Source organism: Corvus brachyrhynchos, unplaced genomic scaffold (genome assembly GCF_000691975.1).
Source record: "Corvus brachyrhynchos isolate BGI_N302 unplaced genomic scaffold, ASM69197v1 scaffold50, whole genome shotgun sequence".
NCBI classification, from domain to species: Eukaryota; Metazoa; Chordata; class Aves; order Passeriformes; family Corvidae; genus Corvus; species Corvus brachyrhynchos.
In genome coordinates this window covers 86,867-111,900 of record NW_008235964.1, presented here as the reverse complement: position 1 = coordinate 111,900, position 25,034 = coordinate 86,867, and the positions used below count along the sequence as shown (strand labels likewise).

The window sequence follows — 25,034 nt, the reverse complement described above, 5'->3', positions numbered from 1 at the left end:
CACAGCCCCGGACACCGACAGCACTGCCCTGTCATCTGGACACCGACAGCCCTGCCCTGCCGGGACACCGACAGCACTGCCCTGCCTGGACACCGACAGCTCTGCCCTGCCTGGACACCGACAGCTCTGCCCTGCCTCGCTGCTGGTAATGCCCTCTATTTCTCTCTGTCCTCTCTCTCTCCTCTCCCTCAGTCCTTTTCCATTTTCCTTTCTTCTATTCGGTCTCCTCTAGCCGTCTTTCGCTCAGGCAACTCCTTTTCCTTCTCCTTTTGTTATCAGTAAGCAGTTCTCAGATACAATGTTTGCCTCTTTTGGCTTCATTATGTTCCCGACCATCCATTGTTAAAAGAACTCTCCGCAGTTCCCCAGAGTGGAACGCGACACCCGGTATGGAGAGGAGTTAAACAAGTCAATCACCAAATAATCACAAAATTTTAAGCGTTTGTAGTAAGTGATCAAGTATTGTCAAGAAGTAGAAGCAACTGAAAAATGCTTCAGGATAAATATAGTAAAAAGTTTAAGGAAATAAACATGATCCTGTATTTATGAGATGTGCAAGTGCTTTCAAGACCTTCCCTGACGTCCTTCCTGACAAAAGTAATGCTCCTACAGACATTGGCTTGCCTACAGCAGTGCCTGGCCAGAAAGCCTTTACATACAGAGATGGATGATAAACAGGAATTCTGTAGAAGAGGAGAATTCTCTGGGACTAATTATGTGATTGGCTGCAGTACTTGGTATGGACCAAGCAAGCTCATTCAGAGTGAAACTTGGTTCTGTTGTCTTTGCCTCGGCAGAGATTAGAATTAGCTGAACCAGGAGGTAACATGTGAATGCTCATGTCCATATTCTGGAATTAAGATAGAATTACCTGGCTTTTCAAATTATTTCTTGGTTCCAGCTGATATTTTTGAAGGTAGAATTACCATTTCATGAAAAGCATATTAAATTAAAATTCATATGCTGAGCAAACACATTCCTTGAAATTTAAGTTCTAGCAAGTGCAGTACAACTAAAGAACTGTTATAATTAATTAGTAATGATAACAAAAAATCATACCGGTATTTTTAGATGTATTTAAACTTGTGAAAAACAAATGAGTTTTTCATCCGTTTAATGTGAGCAGATAAAGAATGAATGCTCTACTAGGAAAATTCTTAACTTTATCTGCAAAATCTTATCTCTTTAAACAATATAAAATTTATATGCTGACCTTTCAAGAAGAAACCACTGGAAGATACTTGAGATGATAAACTTCATTGTGAATGCTGTAATACTGAGACACATTCATATTCTGTGCTATAAAAGTATTCCTTTTGGATGATAATTTTGACCAGCCATAAAAATCACCAAGCCCCAACTCCACCTTCTGTGTCTAATACTGTACAATTGTACTGTCAGTCATTACACTCAACACTGGGTTTTTGACATTTTCAACATGACTGAAAGGGCTTATATGACTAAATTAAGCTCATTAAAATACTGCCAACTTGAAATCTTCAAAGGAGGAAATGTCTAATACAGATGCACTTAACCCAGTTTAACCCTCATTTTGCTTGTGAGAATAAATCGTTAGGTTTTATCACTGTAAAGAATAAATTTCTCTGTGTGTCATTGCTTTGAATAGGTTGGGTAAAAAGCCTACTCAAACCAATCCAGCACTCCCAACACTGACCATGCTTTAATCACACAAGCATGGGCAAGAGAGGGCCTTAAATTCTCAGAGCACGTCCCAGTGGAAACATTAAAGACCTTGCTAGTGGAAATGGGCTATCTAATACCACAATAAATATAAATCTGCCTGGAAAGATCCTGATTATCCTGGAAGTCTAACAAATTGAGACACTTGGTTTTGGTTAGGAGAAAGCTTTCAGGTTCTGCAAGTGTTATCTGCCCAACATTCATTTCATCTCATGCAACACTTCTAGATGTATGTTAAACTGAGGTGTGCAAGCCCTTTTATTTTCTATTATTATTATATTTTAGTTAAACAAAATGTTTTAGAGTTTCTGTGGCTGAGCGTGGATGAATTAGAATGCAAGCTTTGGTGGGAATTATAATTAGAAAAGCATGTTTGATCAGAAAGAAGGAAATTAAAAAAAATAGTTAAACTGTTACAGTCCTTTGGTTTTATATTGCCATTATCAGGTCTAGAAAAATGACAAGGAACCATGCTTAATATGTACTTTAAATCTGGCCAGTGTCTAATATGATACATTACTTCAAATCAATGTTTTGAGTGAATCTTACCTGCAAGAAGACATTTGTAAAAGCCTTATGTGTTCTCATGTAAATATTCATCTCAGACTCATAATTTCACTTGTGCACAAAGAAATGTTGAGAGTAGAAGATGGGAATTTCTCATCCAAGCCATTAATTTTTTTGTTATTAGACTAGTCAATAAAGGTCTGAAATAATCTTCTATATGTCAGATGAAAACAAACTTGTAGGGTAGAAATATTTAATTCTTTGATGTAATAAAAGAAGATTGTGTTTATTAGATGTTATCCAGGGATTTAAAACAATGAATCTCCAGAAGAAATCCAGGAAATACTGTTCTGGTTGAAAAACTACCAAATTTCTAATATTTGGCTGATCATTCTGAGACTTTTTGTTCAAGCTCCGGATCTTACATGAGATTGATACCACCAGTTACATCCTTTAGTATTGTCAATATCAGTGTGTTCTTGGTAACTTCTGATCTCTCTGGATATGGCTTAAAATCATAGTTTATTTTATGTTGCCTTTATATGCATTAAGGATTCAAAGCATTCATGCAGAGTGTAAGTATATGCTGTAACTGACAAAATCTCGACATCAAAATCTGCAGCTGGTCACCTGAGACTCTCTTTGCACACAGCATAGTTAGCAGAGATATATTTCATCACATCTTAAAATAATATGTCAAAAATGGGTCAAGTGTATCATACCCTGGAAGTCCTGATTTCTGTCTATTGACATTTGCAAACTCAGCTCTTGAAGTCTGGTGCAGAAATCTGAGCACAAGTGTTTATACTTTCATTGTCAGATATGATTAGGAACTTGCAAATAGCACTGAAGTGATTGGAGAAACGTTCCTGAGGCATCTACTCCAAATCTGTCCAGCTGTTGAAGAGATGTATTTATTCCACAATGAGAATTAAAAAAAAAAAAATCAGTTTGGAGGTATGATAATTTCATTTTCTCTGACTGGGATTCCAATGGCACATGCAGGGGCACAGGTTTATGTGTGCTGATTGCAAAATTCATGAGAAGGCAATGCAGCTTGACATGATAGCTAATGAGCACCAAGTTCACATTTTGTCAGTCGTACAGGCTGTACTAAGCAATGAAAGAAATACTAAGTGATAACAAGTATTCTGCTTGACATGAATAGTCATGAAAAAAAGAAAGAAAGCAATAGTAAGGCTCAAAAGGATGGAATTCCTTAAAGTACTAAAAAAAAAAACCCTGATATTTAGAGCAGTTAAGTTGAAGACAAAGAGTTTTGGTCAGAGAGGATAAAGAAACTAATTGTTACAGCAGAGAACACAACAGGATGACAGAAGATAAAATTACAAGCAAAAGAGGGCCAAGTGGTTCTTTCTGTGTCTTTCAGAGTTGTTGATAATTGACAGTTCTTGGATTCAAACCAAAAGTCATGCTATATTTGATATAAAGATAACCCCAATAGCTTGGAGGGAGTTTCATGAGTGTATTTTATCTCACTTCATGAAAACAATCTGTATTTTTAACTGATAACAAGTTCATTTCTGTAGAGTAGGAAAGAAAGGTGTGGAAAAATGACTGATTCCCAAATATGATAAGAAAATAAGGTAGTGTTTAGTTTAGAAGGTGTGTCTGACAGCAAGCTTTAATTTACATGCCCAAAAGCAGTGGAAAATCTGGGGCAGGGGGAAATAAACCATAACAAAAATAGAACAACCATCATTCTGAGGTATAATTTACCTCCATTAAGGAGGCAATACATATCATGCCTTGTTTTGAGCAAAGCCTCTGGATATATGGAGGTTAGATCCCGTAGCAATTAAACCAGTGCCTCTGGAACAGTGCACATTTTCTGGTGTGTAATACAGGGTAAGGAAAAAAGTGGATTTATTCAACTGGAAAGGAAAGGAAAGGAAAGGAAAGGAAAGGAAAGGAAAGGAAAGGAAAGGAAAGGAAAGGAGGGAAGGGAGGGAAGGGAGGGGAAGGAAGGGAAGGGAAGGAAGGGAGGGAGGGAAGGAAGGAAGGAAGGAAGGAAGGAAGGAAGGAAGGAAGGAAGGAAGGAAGGAAGGAAGGAAGGAAGGAAGGAAGGAAGGAAGGAAGGAAGGAAGGAAGGAAGGAAGGAAGGAAGGAAGGAAGGAAGGAAGGAAGGAAGGAAGGAAGGAAGGAAGGAAGGAAGGAAGGAAGGAAGGAAGGAAGGAAGGAAGGAAGGAACTAATTCTGGTGCACCTCTCTTAAAGGAAGACTGTCCCTGAAGATAACAAAACCATAAAAGATCATTAAAAACTGATTAAATGCGGACTGTTCTGGAAAACTGAGTTCAGGGCCACTGGACACCTCACTGTAATCCTAAAAGTTTAGCCCAGCTAAAGCTCTGTGACTTCATTGAATCAAGAATTACAGTCTGTCAGATGAATCACTCTTCCAAGGGAGACCATGGAAGCTGTGGCTTAACTGTTTTTTTACAGGGAAGGAGACTCTAGGGAAAAATCCACTTAACCCTTTCTTGGAGTTAGCAAAATGGTCATTGAACTGGAAATGCTTCAAAACAATCCGAGTTCAATAAACCACTCCTGAATTAAGCTGTTAATTAAATTTTCCAACCAGTTCTAAAGAAAAACATGAAATATTTAAGTTTCTGGGTCTTTCAAATGATAGTAACTGAAAGGAAAATGCATTTATAAATTTCATTCCAATGTAAATTAACCAGGTTTAGAGTACACACAAGGGTCCATTTAGAAAGAGAAATGAGGAGTTTTGATTGTTCAACAGCCAACAGACTTATCTGCTCCCAGCAGAGTCTCCTTGGTGTTGAAACACTGCTCTTGTGTCTAAATGGAAAGCAAAAAATGATCTGTTTAAAGAAAATTCTGGTGTTGGTGTTGGGTACTCATGAAAAGTGGGACTTTTTAAGGAAACATGCTAACTTCCTATATGCAATTACCAGCATGCTATGTTTTTTCCTTTAAATCTACAGTTAAACATGAGCCTGCTTGGCAGCCTATAGGAGAATCATTAAAAGATGCAATCTGTTCCAGTTACAGTAACCTGCAGCGAATATTTCATAATTCAGAACTGTGGAGGTGTTGAATCCATACCTGAAACATTAATATCCTTAAAGCACATAAACAACTTAAGTGTCAAGGAATCTTTAACCACGAAGTTTCATTATGCTATTTAAATTCACACCTAAGGCTGCAGGGTAGGGTCGTTAACAGCTGACTTGGAATAAAGTATACACTAGGTAGGGTTTATTCTATTAGACTGACTTTGTATTCTTTCCATAGAGCTTGATTTATGAAATGAATGTATTAGGTTAATGCAGTAAATGAAACTTGATTGCTTGTGTTTTAAACATAGATCTGTGTACAAATAATTGATGGTATGGCTGTATTTTCCATTTTGCAGTGACATTTTGCATAGTTACCAGCTGCTAATGAGGTTTTAAGAAACTGCATTTTTAAAAATCAGACTATGTGTACTCATGGACTGTATCTGGCAGCCTCAGAGAAAGCCTGTCACACCAAACAAGTTACTTTTCTGTGAGTTATCTGATAAGTGGCCTGTCTTCGTGCAGTGCTCTAATGTAAATCTTTAAAAAATGTAAGAAAGCCTCAGTATGATCACAATATGGTCCTGGGTGTTTTGTAAAGCCAACAACTCTTCCAGCCAACTTAATATTCCAGCCCTGGGAGGGACTCCTCCCTGTGTTTTGGGAGCTCTACAAGTTGTTTCTGAAATTCCAATATAATTACTAGCTTTATACCAGAAATCCCATGGAAGAGGCCTGATTGGAATGTATGCATTTTCAAAAACTGTATGATTTTTTTAAAGGCTTCTTTTTGTAGCTTTGTTTAATGGAACTGACTCCAACCTCAGCCTTATAAGAACAGAAATACTTTCCTTTCCAACATGTCAAAATACGGTCACTTGCTCAGCTTCAGAAAGATTACATTCATATTCTTGTCCATGCTGTTTCTCATGCCACATCCACAGAGCTATCCCTTTAACTTCCAAAGCCTTCCTTAAAATTGTTCTCTTGGCTGCTTAGAAATAAGCAAGCTAACATCAAGATAAGACCTTTGACCACTATTAGTGATCACCAGATAGACCAATATTATTTAATTTCCTTAAAAGCCCTTGGCTGCCTCTGCATAACAGTTTCACCTCCACATTTATTTTTCAGCCTTTGGTAATATGGGTTCAAGGTCCAGTAGGCCTCCTCTCTTCATACAATGTAGATACTGTGGCATTTTATAAAAGCAGACTTGGCACGGGATTTAGATCAAGATTAGTAGAGTTACAAGAAAGACACTTTCATGTGAGGTATTTAAGATCCTTTCTTATTTATTGACAAGACAGTCAACATCATCAATAGGATTTGTGAAGCCCTACAATTCACCTTAAAGAGACAAAACAAATTCAGGTCAGTATCTCAGGCATCTAAAGACATTTGGGATGCTTGAGAGTGTCCAAGATACAGAGACAGAACTGACATCTCACACGCTACCAATGATCTTTTGAAGCAACACTTCAGGTCATTTCAAATTACACTGGAGGTCTAAATTGCATCCTTAGTCTGAATTCCACATTTTTCATGTAAAAGGTAATTTAGACTATGTAATTTTATTCTGTTATTAAGAAGGAGAGCCAAAGTATCTGTGGCAGAAAAACACTGGGAAATTTGTATGAGTGCTGAGCTACCTTGAGCCCATTATAAATATTATCTCTATTCAGATGTATAACCAAAATTCTTCTTTTCTATGGACACCTTCCTGGGGTTGTGCATGTGTTCATTTGGTCTTCCCCAGTCTGGCAAACTGTCTGTTTCTAAACCTATGCAATTCCTGTGATTAATGCCTGATGCCAAGACCAAGGGAGACACACTTCTCAGAACTATTTCCCTCTAAACCACTCAGTCTATGATGTAGATAAAAGATACCAGCTGGACAAGTTGCTGGTATCTTTCCTTCCAGAAGAGAACACATTCTGAAAGTCTAGTAAAGAAGACTTATTTTGATCTAGCTGTTGGTTAAACTGGTTCTGATCTAGTAATTGCTCTTTTAAAATACACTTTCTACAGGACTGTAGCCTAAATTTAGCATAGTGAATGTTTTTGTTCAAAGGCCATACTAGTCAACAATTTCCAGTGCTGGAAAATATTATAAAAATTACTGGGAGCAGCAGGCTGTCTGTTTTTTCCAAAAGCATTAGAAATTACCAGCTCTGAAATGAGACCCAGGCTCCCAGCTAGCCTGGAAAAGGAATAAGAACCACCTATTTCTGCAATACAGTTCTTGAATTAATTCTGGCTTCTGGTTGGAAACATAACTAATTTTCCTTTCATTTTTACGTTCTTGAAAGTTTTTTTGATTAAAACTGGGAGGTGACATGACAGGAGAATGCCAACTTTGTGCTGCTTGTTTCTTGAGTATAAGAAAACATGTTCCCTGATGGAGACCTCATGGAAAAGTTCTGTAAGTCAGAGGAGAGAGGGGTTGAAGGAGAGGGAGAAGGGAGAAAAGGACGAGAAAGTGGGAGATCAGTGAAAGAAGAAAGCTGTAAAGTGGAAACTACAAAATTTTTGGGTTGCTGCTTCCAGGATTTTGTTCTGGAAAGGAGGACTTGATTGTTCTTTGAAAGGAGCAAGTCTGGGAAAGCAAGTAGAGGCAGAAATGATCTCTGGCCTAAGCTTTCACAGCAGCTTGGCTGAACTGTAGACAATTTTACAGTGGAGATGAGACAAGTTTGGAGACAGGCTTGAGCATGGAATAGGGTTGCACTCCAAAAGCCACAGGTTTTTAAAGAAAAATGAGAGGTTGTGTAAGGCATTAAAGAGCATCTGAACTGGAGACCTTGGCTATGCTATTATGATTTGTAGATATATAGCTGTTTTGCCTTCACTGGGTGATACAAATTGTAGTGCCTTTGCTGTGAGTTGAAAATCAATGTTTTTCAGAAATGAAGGTGAAAATATTTCAGTGAAAGCTTATCAGATTCATCTCTGTACAAACAGCAACTGTTATCTCTCTCAGAGGCTTTAAGTAAATGTTAATATTTGCATAATTGCAGATAAACACATTTAATGAATAGGAAACTTTGACATATTCTGAAAAAGCTTCTTAAAAGAAAACCAAACCCAAACTCAACACAAACAACAGAAAAACCAACCAAAATTTCATTTTAGTTTATTCCATCCTTGATTAGTTTAAAGGAAAATATTTTATTGTAGAAACATGGTTTAAGAATAAATCTCTGTTCAAGTCAGCACTGGAGTAGTTGCTTAATTTCCATTGGCACCTGTGGGACCTAAGCATATGATTCATATTAGACAGATGCTTAAGTGCTTCCCTGAATAGGACTGTGACACAGTGACCCAGCCCCAAAAGTGTATTAGTGCATTACATGCAGTCTCTATAATATGCCAGTAAACCAGAAATAAAATGTCTGCGTGTGCCAAAAACATCTCATGATATGTAGCTGACTGAATGGTACACTGTGGGTTTACTACTGTAACTCATTTTTATCACTGCAGTGCAGCTGATTTTCTGAGAGAAAAGGTAAACAGGATAGAAGAATCAGCACTCCCTGATTGCTCTGTACCTAAAGAGATTTATTCTCAAATAAGCTTAGGAACATTCCTTCTGCATTCTGATAGACAGCAAGCAGCTAGAAGAAAGGCCATGCTATTCCTGGGGCTCTCAAACAGTAGAGAAATAAAAGGATTCCTGAGACACAGACTGAAACTTTGCCAGCACTCAGGAGAAAATCCTCAAATGTAAGTGAAAGGCAGAAATACAGTGGAAGAATAAATTCATTCAGCAACTCCTCAGTTCACTCGTTGAGAAATACCCTCCCATATGACAGCTAGGATAAGACACATTTTGTTTCCCTATTTTTATCAATTTATTTTATAGGTGCGTCCTGTTTTATAATTATGTATCTTACTCTTTTGCTTAGCTGGAATACAATTTGTCCTCCTAGTAAGTCCAGAATTCAAAGTGATTAGATAAATCTGGGGGAGTACATAACACATGTTCAAGAAAAAACCCCCAATAAATCAGTGTTGCAAGTAAATTCATTGTAGGGTCTGTATTTTGAGAGGAATTAGGGGATTGAGAGTGATGGTGTGCTCTTGCTAAATTCCACTGCTTGGATCAAGGTCTGAAGGAAACTGCTCCTAGATGGCAATAGGCAATTCATGACTAGAACTACACTGTCCCAGGGAAATAAATATTTAATTGCTCATTAATACTTTCCCTGCCCGGCTCTGTGGGTCCCGCGTGCCCCCACAGACGCACGGGTGGGTTCGGTGTTACAGTAGGTAGCAAAGAGGCCAGAAGGGCGTTTGTGTGCGTTCCACCAGGAGCATTTATTGCTGCTACACTGCCCAAGGGTGCAGAGGCAAATACCAGCATGACCCCAAAACTCACAGTTTTATCCGGGGGCAGGGAAAAGGCGGGACCAGGGAACGGGGAGCAACGGGGAACTGGGGGAGTGAGGAGGGGTAGAGGCTGACAGCCTACTGGGGAATCCAAACTGGGATAGATTAATGTAACAGAACAAGCATCCCGGGAGAAGCCTTTTTAATCACCCTAACATAAAGTTGTTCTTGTGGTACTGGGGACTTGTCTTACTGAGAACTCTCTGTCCCTTGTAGTGTGTGTTCACTGGCCACCACAGCTCATTGCACTGAAAACTGCTGCAGCTGGAAGACTAGGATGAAAAAACCGCAGACAACTGGAGTTGGAGAAGTCACAATATGTAGGTGAAGATGTGCAGGAGATTAATTGAAGAAGGTGAAGTCCGTCCTATGTAAATGGATGCAGGGGCTAGGGGAGCTCAAGCACAGAGAAACTCTGATTGGAGAACTAAAATTCAGAGGGGTGTCTTGAACTTGGGAATGCCGCTTGGAAGATGGATCCCATGGGAGAGTGTGGAACACAGAGCAAAATAAGAGAAGTCTAGAGATGACAATGAAAAATATTACTACCTACAGGCAGGGATCCTGGCTGTAAAGTACAGAGAGAGCAGAAGTAATTTGTTACCACGCAGGTTTGCATCGAGGAAGATGAGACAAATTCAGGCTGCTTCAGAGACTCCCAGAGTATCTCATCAATACAAAATTGATTTATAAAATTCCTGCAATTACCTTGATTTAAGGAAGCAGTAAAAATTAGTCTGTATTGTAGCCGTGAACATCTGCTGTACAATCCTGATGGGCTGTGACAGCAGTAAAAGCATGAGAATTACTTCAGGATTACTTCAGATCACCTACTCACAGATGATGGATATGGCACTTCAAGAAGTCATCCACACATATTTCCATGAAAAGTAACTCAGCAAAACCAGTAAATAGCAGATTGAAAAGGTCTGGAAAGCATTACAAGGAAAGTGGATGTGCCATAGAGTAGTAAGGGCCATCTACTAGTGAGGGACAGAGGAGACAAGGAGGCTGCTTGGGGCAAAACATCTCAATCAGGGCCAGTGCCCCTCAACCACGAGCAGGGCAGGCCAGGGCATCAGACACCTCCAGAAGGGATGGAGACAGGATGAGGCCAGCCTGTGGCATTGTCCTGTGGGTGGGGATCAGGATCCAAATGAGGGAGGAGGGCCAGAGTCAGCCCCAGACTGTGATGGCCACGCAAGGCAGTGGGGGTGGAGCAGTGCCCGATTTCCAAGAATGGCAACATGTGCACTGAGGAATGCCACAACTATGAATTTCAAATGCTAAGTGTTGAAGAGGATTTAAACAACAAGGTTTAAATTACTCTGTTTAAATTGATTATCATAGTTTCTGAATTGAACCTGAATTTTGGTACAATGACTGAATTGTAATCTAACCGATGAAAGATATACATGACTGTTTCCCATGCTGCTGCCAAATAGTCATTGTTCATATAGCATTAACACGTGCTACTTTTTCTAAAGGGACTAAAACATGTATTTGCTCTGACCTGACTGATTTTTGATTTTTTTCATGGAAAATGATTCTATTTTATATGTTGCTAAGATGGCCCTGCAGGTAAACTTTCTAAATCCCTTATCTTTATTGAAATTGCCCAAAGAAATGGGGGAAGTGAGCTTGATTCCTACCTTACTCTCTCTAGCCCTAGAGACTTGGCTTTGATGGTGATTACCTTCTCTCAGAGGACTTACACAAAAAACAACTGCTTTGAATTCCTGGGTTGATACAGATCTGAAATCATCACCCACCTCTCTCTTTTTTATCTTCAAAAGAACAAACAAAATTCCACACAACCATTTAAATGAGCCTAAAGTGCGAGGTGTTAAAATATTTCCCACAAAAGGCTTATTGAGGAAAACCTGTTCTGTTATTCAAGCATGTCCAAATCTACAGTATGCATGCATGCTCTGTTTTCACACAAAAATCATGGTAGGAAATATTAAAACAGAATACAAGAATTCTCAAAAAAAAACCCCTCCAAATGCTCTAGTTTGATTGCAGTTGTAATGTATTTGTGTGCCTAAAGCATCACTACTGTGTTGCTTTGTGAATCAAAAAGCATTTTTATTTTTAGATGTTCTTTCAGCCATGGATGGAACTTCTAATCAACATGAACAATTTCATCCTTTGTTACCTTCTATAAATTGTATAAAAGATCCTATTTACACTGAGGGAGCACAGAACAAAATTTCACATATTGCAGAAGGTTGCCTAGTATAATGTGGGATTGAAGGTGCCTTGCAGAAAGAAAAAGGCAAATCACACCCGTTTTCTCGGTGAATTTACTGGCAAATGCAGATCTTCTCAGCAAGGTAGTGTCCCAGATACAATACCTGTGTTTGAAAGTAGGAGCAAAAGAGGGAAGTTTGCTCCTTCTTTACTTCATTTGCTTTATCTTTCTCCATAAACCTAACTAAATATCAAGTGTATAAAAACCACTTGGAAGTGGAAAAAACAACAAAATACCACAATGCATTCCTTGACTAGGATGCTCCTCCCGAAGCAGAACTCTTGGAATATGGTGTTGGCACACCAAGCCTGTATTCAGGCAGGGACTGTGAGCTGGGTGATAAGGCACTTCCTTCAACCCAGACTTTTTCTCATCCAATCTGTCAGATGTTGTTTGTCCATTTCCCTGCATCATTGTGAGCCTTAATCACTTAGGACAATGCTCATATAATCACCAGTGGAGAAAGGTTAAGGGTCTTAATGTGCCCCAAGCACTATAAAACCTCAGAGAAGAGGTTCAGTGACTGAACAATATTATCTTAAAGGCTAAAGGTGTTTTTTTCTCCTTAATGCATACAACTAGACATGCTCTTACTGTAATGAGCAGAAGTGGCTATGAAGGTCATTGACAATACTCTGTATTTATAGAACCATTTATAAATATTCCTGTTGCTTCCCATCATTGTGGAGGAGTTTTACAATCCTTTCCTTTCATCAAGTTGGCCAGTGACACAATTTCTTCTACAAAATTTTTGGAGCATGTGTGAAACTTGGAACAATAGTCAGGAATTTGGATGTTTGTGTTTAGGCTCTTCCATATTCTTCAGAATTATTAAAGCCTTTACCTACTCAGGGACTTTAGTGAGACTTTCACAGTTCCGTATGTAGAAACTAACTGATTTAGATAAAGGTCTCTGAGACTGAGCAGCCTCAGGCACTTAATGTCTTCTGTCTAATTATGAAAGCAATCATCACCTACCTAGCTGATATTTCAGGTTCTAGGTTTAGCAGCACTGACATCTCACACTCTCTTTGTGTTCCTATTTTAAAACAATGAAAATTAGATGGCCCACTGCTGTTTTAGCAGACATTTTAATGGGTCATGGAACTTTTTTCTCTGATACAACAAGGCACATCCTAAATTAAATGGTTTCAGTAACAGGATCACTGTAGCCAACTTGGCTTCAAATTGACATAAGTTAGCTTAGCACACTGAGTAAATCCTCAGGAGGCTGGTGGTAAGATACCAGAGATACTCCACCATTGACATCCAAAATACTTCCAGAAAGTAGTCATACATTTCTGTTTCACTATAGGCATCTCTGAGGGAGAGGAGGGCTCAAGTCTGAGTCATGTGGTTGTGGAGGCCTGTGCAGCTTTTGTATACATTGAGTATAAAAAGGATATTTCAGGCTCTGGGATGTCCATTTGGCACTTCTTCAAGAATGTGAAAAGCAGGATTAAATTAAAAATTCAATGTTCTGAAATAGCTGAATTTTTCAAATAATAAGACACAAAAAACTTCTTTACTGAAAGCAAAACTTCTGTCCAATAAAATAATTCTAAAAGAAACAAAATCTCTTCTTTTTCCCCATGATGTGATCAAGTACATTTGTCATGGGTAGCTTGTAAAGTGCATGTTTCTAACACTGTGTTCATCACAAGATTTGTACATTGCAAAGGCCCAGTAAAACCTCAGAAAAAGCTTGGAAAACGGATCCTTGCTCATTATAACTAGAGCATGGAACAGACTGATATCTGAGCAGTGAGCTAACAAATGACCCATTACAGAGGTTATTTAAATGTTTGGAATAAAAATGGTAATACCTCTTTAGGTACTTCCAATGGCAACTCAGGAGTTTGAATTCTCTGTTGTAACAACAAAATGCTAAACAATTTAATGAGAAGAGCCTGAACTATTAAACCCTATAAAGGTCACATTAATTGAAATCTGTGCGTAAGTCATTTAACTGGAACTTGATTTTTTTTATGTGGATGTTGATTTTTCCTTTTCTGTGGTTAAAGTCTATCATTATATAAATGTTTACACAATAACATTGATACAGTTTCTCTTTTATGAGTGAATGTATAACCTGCTTTCTATATATTGTGATGGCTATCACAGTTCTGTATTTTTATTTACCTTTAGCTTAGTATTTTAAAATATTAAGCACTGGTAACCTAGTCGGCTAGCAGTAGAACATTGCCTCTATACACAATCCTAATCTCCACCCCAAATTCACCCACAGTAAAATCAGTACTTTAATATTCTGCACCTTACTTTTAAAAAAATCAGTGGTTTTAGGGAGTATCAAGTGTGAGGATCTTTCTTTAGAGCTGAGAGACCCTGAATTCCAGGCTGGAGGTGACAAGGTTTACCTTGTTCGCCTCACAGACAGAGTGGGATTTTTTAGGTACTGTAATCCAGACTTCCTCTGTGCAGTGACAGGTCCAGAAGATGATTCAAGTCCCCCATTACAATATAATCCTCTGAGTACAGTCTGTTACATATAAAATGAGTTTAGGCTGACTATTCCTAATACAGATGTCAGACTACAGCTAGTAGTGTGTATGTTTCTAGGGCTGCTCATAAGCATTCCTGTAAACTGAATAAAGCTGCAAGTGTCTTTAAAACATAAAGGAAGACATTTTTTCATGATGGTTCTCTGAGTATGGAGGCTCTGGAAAACTTCAATTAATTTACTGTGAAATATTTTCTATTTGCAGAGAAATGTGTAGGATTAATGAATACTGACACCTGAAAGTCTTGGAGATCCAAGTATTACAATGGAAACACATCAGCTTACTGTACATCCCCAAAGTCAGCCAATGCCCCCCCCCCCTTATCAGTCACTTGATAAGCAGTTCCACTGCTTAGGACTTATTTTGCTTAAATTAAGATTGTTTCATATGGTCCTCAGAAATTTAGCACAGCAAGCCAAGCTAATAGCTTTGTGCTTCATTCGCCTGAAACAATTATTCTGGTCTTTTCACTTGGAGAATTTTTTCACTCAGTGGTGATGACTAGAGTTTGGCTGACTTTTTTCTGTCTGGTCACTCTAAAGTTTTGTTATCTGATACATGGATAAAACTCCATACAAACCAATCTAAAGTAAACAAAACCTCAGAAAAATGGGAACAAACAAATGAGAACTGGAGGAGCTTTGCTTGGGATGTACAGCATCTGCGGCCTTGCTATGCTGAACATTTGAGATAAAGAGCTGAGAGCTTTAGACAATTTCTTTTCTCCTCATTCATAATTTCGTGTTCATTTTTATATCATGGACATAAACCCATCTGCTGCTAAAACACAGAAAATTATTTCTATAAAGCTGGAATTGTTGCAGTAAACAACACTTCTACTTTGTGCAAGTAGAGAAACTCAGCAGTTTTACGGTAGCATTACTAGAAACAGTTCTTTAGCAGAAACCTTTGCTTTGTAACTAGAATGTGTAAGGGTATAAGTGATGGAGCTTCAGCAAAGCAAAGAATATTCATAGCAAACATCTGGCTGTACAGTAGGTTTATAGCTAATATTAGAATAATTTAAACTTAAGTCACATTCTCTCTTGTAATCAGATGAAGTGATTTCAGACCATTCTGGCTTGTAGCCGTTAAGACTACTAAATCCTGAGCAAGGGTTCATGCTTTTAGATCTCTTTTTTTTACTCTTTTCACTGGTGGTGACCCGTTCAGGGAAACTATTAAACCAGCCTTCCTCATCAGCACACTATTCTCTTTCATTCTTTTCCAGATCTTGTTCTGCTGTTAGGCTTAATTCATAGCCCTGTGTATGAGGTCCACCACCTATCAATGATCACAACGTTTGCCATTTCTTACGGGCAATCTGTCAGCTGTCATCTGCCACATTTCACCATCATTCAATTTAATTAGAACATTGAACAATTATCTTGATATTATCCTTTTACTTTAGCACCTTAAAAATCATTGTATTACTTATATTGAGCAGAAAAACTAGAGAAGAAAATATATACCAGAATAAGAAGGGATTTTTAAAAGGGATTAATAGATAGATTTTCAGAATAGAAATCACAGAAGTTTCCTTACTGTTGCTTCCATGACCTAAACCAGGACAGTGTTGTGCCATGCAACCTCAAATAAAAAATCAAGTTTTTACTTTGAATTTAAAAATTGGGAGGAAACCATAGCTGTTAACAACTCAGCAGTTAGCAATTTGTAGGGCTCAGGTCTAAATCTGATTTAGATCTAAATTTAGGAGTCCATGATGTATATATCTTCAGGTGAGTGAGAGACATGTTTCTCTCTCTCATAGAAGTCAGTGGACATCTAGCACAGGATTTAGTCTGGTTAGATTTCTGGTGGAATTTCAGGTACCCTGTGGCAGCTGCTTGGCCTTCCTCTGCCAATTGAGAAGGACATGGCTGCCCTGTAAGTCCCTTGTTGTATTTTCCAGTCCTGTGAAAGTCTCAGACTCCCTACAGCATTTCAACTGGTGTCAGACACCTACCTTTAGATAAATTAACAGAATAAAGTAAAAGCTAGAGATGACAGTTGGCCAAAAGCCAGGTTGCCTAAACTAATCTAATCTAATGCCATTTGAAATATTTCATAGAACCTCAGCCAGGCTCCAGCTGTCACTGTCATACATCTCCCCATTGTTCTGTATCATCTGATAAGCAGCATGTCTTGTGTGGCACGAGATGTGTGTACATCATGCAAACGAGTCATGCCATAGATGTCTATTCTTAGAGGAGCTGAGTGGCTTTTCCACGTGCTGCCAATGGTGTTAAATCAAAATCTCTGCTGATAATTATAAGATCTTAGACATGTACTGAATATATAAAAGTCTGCGTATATATTCCTAAATTTAGGCACATTTTATGCAATCTAAATCTGCATTACATTAAATTTTATTTATGCCAGTCTTTTGATAGTTCTAAATACCCCTGCAGAGGAACAGGGTTTCCACCTACCCATGTTGAAATACACAGATCCAGGACAGCAGCTCGAGTATATCCATGTAAGTCAGCAGTGGACAGCAGTAGCTGGTAGCACTCCACACTCATACCCTCGAGACCAGCTGACCTGCAGTTTTGGCTTTGTGCTCCACAGTCAAAAAACATCCCTGAAGGTGCTCAGTCCAAAAGTGTTGTGTTTTGCTGCCTAAAGACGTGGTTAGACAGCAGTTCCAAATGGAATGCTGTCCAGGGCACCTGATGGGAGGCTGGTCTTAGTCTGTTGGAAGTAGTAGCAGGTGTGGAGAGATCGCTTTGGAAACAAAATGGGCCAGCACAATTTTTGTGTTAATGCAACATGTGTTCTTAGTTTCATTTGCATTAAACCTTTTCAGTCCATGTGTGTTTATGCAATTGAAGAGAAAAGCTAACATTACATAAAAGTACACAATGCAACTTTTGGAAAGCAAAGTGTGTATTTGGGAGACAACTGTTCACATCAAGGCCCAGCTGGATTTTTTTTTAATACCAAGGCAACTCAGTAAAACCAATGAACAATCTTGTTGTTGTAACTGAACAAGATTTATCCCTTGCTGTCTCATTTTTACAGCTGCATGGGGTGCTTATAAGGGTCAGGATTCTGTCCTCTTTTTTACCCCATTCCCCAAAATCTCAGCTTTCAATCAGCACTGTCACAGAATCCGTGGAGGGGAAAATATATAAATTGGCCAAGAATTTGTTCTTGCTCCTCTGGTTTTTTTATACTTAAGAACTAAAAGCTTTTCTTTGAGCGGCATGAGCACAGTGTGTTTACTTTCTGACATTGAGGGGTTTTTGGAAATGCTTGATGTGATTTGTACTTCTGGTGTTTGAAAACTGAATGGTAATAAAAAACAAACAAAAAACCTCCAAGCCAACAGTAGAACACATTTAGACAGAAGGAAAACAAAGCAAGGTGGAACTCTCTGTTGGAATCTAATAGTGAAGATGGGAACTACATTAATAACTCTGAGGGGAAACCTTGAATCTTGTTCAATTTGGATTTTTCTTGGGAATGTTTGGGAACACTTCTGTTTAAGTTAGCTTGTTGTGACCTGGAAGAAATTACAGCTTTAATAATATTCATCTGTGAAAATCTGAACAAGCTAATTATGTTTAGGCATGCCTGGGCTGAGGTGTTACCCTAATTTAAGGCAACATTTTGTGGCTTAGCGGTGCAATAGTCACAGACCATAAGGAAACATAGAAGAGACTATTAAGTCTCCTCCTTGCAGGAAGAGCTGTGTGTGGTCCTTCATCCTACATGTACTCTCAGTAAAATGTAGAAATCACTGGAAAATAAAGATGATTAGTGGAGCAACAGAACTCAGCAGTGAATGGCAGCTCACATTTCTGGGTCAGCTGGAACTTAGATGTGTCCTTACTAAATTTCATACTCTTGTCAAAGCCTTCGAAATTGTAAATTGTGAATGGAGCATTAATATAGAGTGTCTGGGAAGCAGCCAGTTGCCCATGCAGTTGCTTCCCAAGAAATTAAAGGAGAAGTCTTAAGATGCTTTCGGAAGTACTTTGGGCAAAGAATACTTCTGATTGTATATATTTGCTATTTTTATTGCTGCACATTTCTAAGTCCACGTTCAGAAATGGTGTATTTTTCTCCTTGATTGCTGGAACACCTAGATAGTTCACTATAATTTTACCAAAATACTCATTGGGAGATATAATTTGTTTTTATTAGTGATCCTAGAAACTTAACCTGGCCTATAAAACTGTCTGGCTGAAGGATTGCACATATATAACTTTATTTACTCTTTTCTACTCTACCTGGCAAACATTTCACAACTGCACACCATGTTTCAGTGGAAAGTAATCATTGTACTGCCAATGGCTTAGAAGAGGGTCTCCATCCTCAGTTGTAAATTTACCAGTCTTCACTGAGCAACACTGATTAATCCCAGATGAGCATGTGATTTGAGAATCACAGAGCTGGGATGGAAAACTAGGGGTCACATTTCTGTTTAGAGCGGCACATTCACATCTCCAGTTGCCTTAAGTTTTGCATACCTTAAAATCAACAACTGACTTACCTAACCTGGCAGGAATAAAGCAAAACAAAACAATACCCCCCCCAAACACTCTTGTGAAATGAGGAAGATGAGAAACACGCCAGTATGGCCTTTATATCTGTCATATCTTGCTGACTATTTTGCATTCCTATGCTATTGCAGCAATTTCTAAGTATGAAACTTCCTTTTCAGTGGTGTGTGTGGTGGGAAGTTATAAATTAGACCTATAGACAAATACAAATCTGAGGCAGAATGTGGATTATTCACATCAAAAGAAGGAGCTGTCTTTACTAGAGTTCTCAGTGACTCTGCTATCCCACCCAAAATACTAGATAATGATCTGTAGGAGAGAAATCTGTGCTGGCAACCAGCAGAACTAGCATTAATAGGTCTTTTTTACTTCCATATTTTAGCAAAATCTTTCAACACAAGCATGGTTTAGTGGGTATCTGGGGACTTAACTGAAATATGGCCATTTCACTCACATTGTGATAGAACACGTACATCTAAGCATGATATTTTTCCAACTTGTGAAAGAAAAGTGGCTTAAGAAGCAAAATTGTGCTTTAAGGAGTTAAACCTCCGATCGCATACTTTGTTCCCACTTTCTGTGACACTCAAAGCTGTCTTTCTAGTTTTCCTCTCATTTGAAAATTCTCTTGCAAGCGGGGAGGTTGTGCTCTGGTGATTAAACACAGATTTTAGTGGCTTGCTTTATTAACAATGCCTCTGTTTCTGCCAAATGTTGTTGTTGCTTCAGGATTCTTTGGTGTGTACCAAGAGCTGGCACATCTCCTGCATTTGTTCTGGCACTTTTCAGTCCCCGCAGTGCAGCAGCACAGGCAATAGAAGAGTAATCCAGCAAAATGCCCCAGGGACAGAAATGCCAACCAACCAAAGCCTGAGTTGAGTAATGCAGCCAGCACACTTGAACTGTCCTGGAAAATAGGAACTGGAGGAATAGAATTGAATTTTACAAAAGATACTATTAAAGAAAATAAAAATTAAAAAAAAAAAAAGACATTTGAATTGAGCTCAGTTTTAAAGCCAATGTGAGACTGAGCATGGAGCTGTGTATAGCTGCTCCCAGGGCAGGGCAGGAATCAAACTGGTCCTCATTTTCCCTGAGAGCGTGAAAAGGATTGATGCCATCTCTCTCACAGGCATTGATTACTTTTTGCTTAGTTCTGGCTAGATGAGAGCTGCCTGCCATCTGTTCCCACCCACCTGGTGATGAGGGAGGCAAATTTCAACCTTCTCTCATCACAAAGCCCGAACATCTTCCAGAAATGCAGCTGTCCCCATGAGGGACACTGACCTGTGTCCTCTTGTGCAGGAGGAGTGGTCTGTGCTCATCAAATGTGAGGCAGGAGCACACAGAGGCTTGGGGACAGACACTCAAGTGTAAAGCTGAAAATGTAACTGCTTCATGACCAAGAACCCAAATTTGTACAAAACACTCTAGAGCAGCAGAGTGGGAAGGCATATGGAGTGCCAGGCTGTGATTTGAAGCCAGAATTTTTCATGTGGAACTTGAAGTCCGTGCTGGGATCTGCAGTGTAATGGGGAGATCACCAACCTGCGAGGCACCTCAACCTACGGCGATGTCCCTTGCCACAGGAAACAGACACCTCGGTGTACTGAAAGCAGCTTTGTTACACCAGCTTGGCCTCCTTCTCCTGGAGAGACCAAATGTGTTCCAGCTCTGCTCCCACCCTAATCCTGGAGAACTCACAGAGAAGTTGCACTGAGGTCTATTTGCCACCCCACCTGCAATATAGGAATTACAGTTCTTGTTTAAAGTGCTCTGTGATCTATAGCTAACTGTGAACTATTCATTTCTTTGTTCCCTGATCAAAAGAGCTCTTGCTTCCATTTAAGAATATTTTTTTTTCTCAGATCAGTAATTTCTTTGCTCTATCCCAAATAAAATTATTTTTAAAAAATATTATTATATTGCTTTTCATTTAGTCAAACATGTGAAACATCTTACTAAATACTTCCCAATGCTTTTCCAGAAGCTTTTAAAAGAAATATAATTTATATGAAGAGTCATTTTTTAACATGGTATTTCTATAAAAAGTCATTTATTTCTTTAGATAGGACAGGTAATATTTTCCTTCTGCCATCCCACTGACATTTTGACACTCTTCTGCTTCCCTCTGTTCTTGGATAACAAAAAACAACACTTAAGAAATTACAGGGGATTTATTTACAGTGATACATTCATCAGTGAGGTGGCAATAGCCACTCTAGTACTCATTGCAATCATATGAGTTTAAATAAATTCCCAAACAGCTGTGATGCCTGCTCTCTCCAGCTGTGCTGCCCATGACTATTTTAAAGATCATTAACAATATTCATGTAACAGCAAACTGTTACAATCTCTGTGCAATGTAAAGGTTCCCTGGCTAAACTAGCAATTTTCCATTACAATTCAAAACTGTTATTAGAGGCAGGGATTTGCATATTTTAAAATATCATTTTATGCTTAATTTGTTTTCTAATGACTCCAAACATGCAGTGTTTCAGTAATGACCCTTTGGACTGTGTTCTGCTTTCTTGATGAATTAATCCTGACAGCTTTCTCACTGTAAGAAATCATTGATTTCATAGCAGTATTGCACAGATTTCAATCATAATCTTGAATCTGCATTTGGTTGTCATGACTGCAGCTGAAGACTCTTCAAATGTTTAAGCCCTTCTGCTACCTCAACACCTTTTTAGAAAAGCCACCTCCCAGTGTCCGCCAGGAATTAGCCATCAAAGCAAAGGCAGTTACCATGGTCTGGGGAATCACTGAAGCATCAATCAGGAAGCCTTTTTTCTCCTTTATTTGCTTGTTACCTAGGAGGAAACCCCACTGTTTTTATGTTATTGATTCTTCCTTGATTGTTATCTCGATAAGTAGATTAAACATTAGTGCTCTGTGGGGCCAGGCCATTCCTGGTGCTCATAATTTCCAGTTCTGTTACAAGGATTCTGTCAGTTTGCTTCAAACTCTCTAACACATGTGTTTCACTTTAAAACCGAAATCATCTCATATAGATGCAAATCGCCTTGTTGCCTCCCCAGGGATTGTGTGAATTGGCATCGCTCAGGCTTGTATGTTCCCTTAGAGCAGCCACTTAAATTCCACCTTACACCTGCAATATTGTTCCCTTTAGAAAGAACTGCTTTCACTCCACTGGGATATGTCAGAATATAGCTGGTGGAAGCCAAAGGAACCTTTGAAAAAAGACTTATTATATTTGGATTTGAATAATAAAGGCTTCTCTGCAAGACTGCAGATTACCAAAAGTCCACTTAGACCAAAATCTCTTTAGCATTCAAATAATCATTTAGACAGGAACTCAGCCACCTAAAGAAACTCCTTTCCACTTCATCATCATTCTGGGAATCAAGCCCTGAGACTTTTCCAGCAGTCTACTGGTGTAAGAGTGGTGTAAGAGGAAAATCAGACTCAGAATTTTCAATTTTTTCCAGCTATTAAGTGCCTTTCAGTTAATTTCCTTTTTTTGCTATTAATACTGAAAAATGTCACTTCCTCGACCTTTTTCATTCCCCCATTTTCCATTTGGGTAATGAAAATAGATGGGTAAGACTCATGGCAGCATTACAGCAGTGAAATCATATTAGCACTTCCTTCAGTTTCCCCTTCCTGAGCACCATGCTTCCCTACTGAGTTTGTATATATCTATTTTTTCTGAACATGGAACCCTTATTTTCCTATTTTTAAACAGAGCAATATTAAGTCTTTACTTTCAAATTTAACTCACTGGATAGATCTCTTATTCATGAAAGCTCTTTAGCAGCTTAACTGACTGCCAATAAAATTAAGGAAGGATGAAACAGGATTGGGGATACCTAAATTTACTACAGTTTAGTTTACTTTCAGCAGATTATTTTAAAGATTTTTTTTTATTATTGCATTTTTACATCATACCTTTTCTGTTGATGATATGCTGTGGGAGTAGCACAGGTGCTTGACTTCTGCTTCATTGACACACAAATACCATTTGCCTCCTCCTCAGGCCAATTATCTCATGCACTTTCCATTTCAAAACCTACCAACTGAATTCATTTGCAAGAAAATAATCCCACATTAAAGGATGTCCCATGAGTAAAGGCTACTTACTCTGTGTAAAGCAATGAAAAAATCACAGTCCTTAAATTATAATGTTGGCACTTCAGCTCTTTAGTTTCAGACTCCCAAGAGCTGTTTCCACCTTTTTGAGGTGGAAATAGTAATTTCTCTTAAGATGTGGCAGCATCTTGCCGAAGACTGTCTATCTCAGGGAATTTTTGAGAAATTTGTGCCAAACCTCTTATTTGGTTCAGTTGGTATCGGGAAACTCTCTGATGCCCATTTCTCATGTTTGCTTGGAATCCTCTGTGATAGAGAGTTCTATTATATTTCTTTTTCTATTTTCTTATTGCAAACCCATCCTGATGGGTTTTGCAGTGTACACTACCCAGCATTCTTGTGCCAATTTAAAATTCTCTGCTGCCATTCGAACTGAACAAACTGTAGCAATGGTATGCAGACAAATGTGCCCCTTTGTTTATAGCAATCACATAAATCTGTGTGTATTGATACTGGTGCAAAGGTCTCTGATGATCCTGAAAGAGAGAATTTGGGCAGGATATCAATCTCTTATGATCCTGAAATAATGCCATGAGATCTTTAACTTCCACTTGAACAAGCAGTAAAGGCAGAGAGATGGAAACTTGGATTAACTTCTTATCCAAGTGACACCTCTCGCAATGTTTTTGACCCTTACTTTAAAGCTGTCACCGGTTGCCTTGATTTATGGAAACACTATCCTTTTAAATCCTCCTCCCTCTTATCTCTGCAGGCAGTTTCCTGATTTGCTTTTCTTTCTCTTAGATCATCCATATTATTTCTTGACAGGGGCTGTGTGGACAGCCACACTTTCGATGGTACTCAGAAAGAAAAATGATTCTCTGTTTTCCAGCTGAACAGAAAATATTACAGATGGTTTTAGTAGTTTCACTTAGAAGACTTCAAGACTTTTTGTTTCAGGTTACAGAAAGAAAAATAATAATTTTAAAAAATGCAGAAAAATATCACTGCAAAGTCGTTTTCATCTTACTCTAATTTCACAAGCTAAGTTTCCCAGGAAAATCTGAACTGTACCATAGTAACAGGATACCTTTTCCATCATTCCAAAGAGCTTTCGTCAGTAATAAAGAACCTGTTGGACTAACATTGATTCACCAACAAAAATAAAAGCTGGTCCCAGCCCCAGAGATTATGTCTATACTAGTAGTGTACAAAACCATGACCAGGGTACAGGTCAGAGCATGAGCACACCAATATCTCTGTTATTTAACAGTTGCCATAATCCCTGTGTTGCCTTGTGCCATTTAGTGTTGCCAAACAATACCTGGGCACAGTTCAAGAGACTTCACATGCCTGTTTCCCATGGGCAGTTTGGGTATTTTCATCCTGGCATCCTTTGGAGAGAAGCAAGACCCAATGTGTGAAGTCAGGCCATGCCATGTCATCAGGGCTCAGGGGCACAGAACGGTCTTTGTCCATTTTTACAGCTCAGACACAGCCAGGGAGTCTGCAGCTGAAGCACAAGGAAAGTGGCAACAGAGGATGACAGTGGAGTATCAGCCCACAGGAAGAAAATTTTGTGAGGCATCAACTATATCCCAACAGAGAAGGAAATCTTGGCAGCCTATGAAGGAATCCAAGCTGCCTCAGAGGTAATTGGCACTGAGGCACAACTCCTCCTGGCACCCTGACTACCAGTGCTGGGGTGGATGTTCAAAGCAGAGGTTCCCTCTACCCACCACGCCACCAATGCCACATGGAGCAAATGGATTGCTCTCATCACACAGCGCACCTGTATCGGGAAACTGAATCGCCCTGAGATTTTGGAAATAATCACAAATTGGCCTGAAGGTGAAAACTTTGGTCTCGCTGATGAAGAGGAACAAGAACCAGTGACGTGTGCTGAAGAAGCTCCACTGTACAACCAACTGCCAGCAGAAGACACATGCTGCGCTCTTTTCACCGACGGTTCTTGTCGCATCGTAGGGATGAAACGAAAGTGGAAAGCAGCCATATGCAGTCCCACACGACAGGTTGCAGAC

The 25,034-nt window shown here is 39.0% G+C and overlaps 1 long non-coding RNA gene across 1 annotated transcript; it reads left to right on the top strand.

The window, feature by feature from the left end:
* The first annotated feature begins 6 nt into the window (after positions 1-6).
* Positions 7-20,856, top strand: LOC108445093. Its single transcript, XR_001859849.1, has 2 exons — positions 7-145; positions 9,866-20,856. It is a non-coding gene; the product is annotated as an uncharacterized LOC108445093 (long non-coding RNA).
* The last annotated feature ends 4,178 nt before the right edge of the window (positions 20,857-25,034 follow it).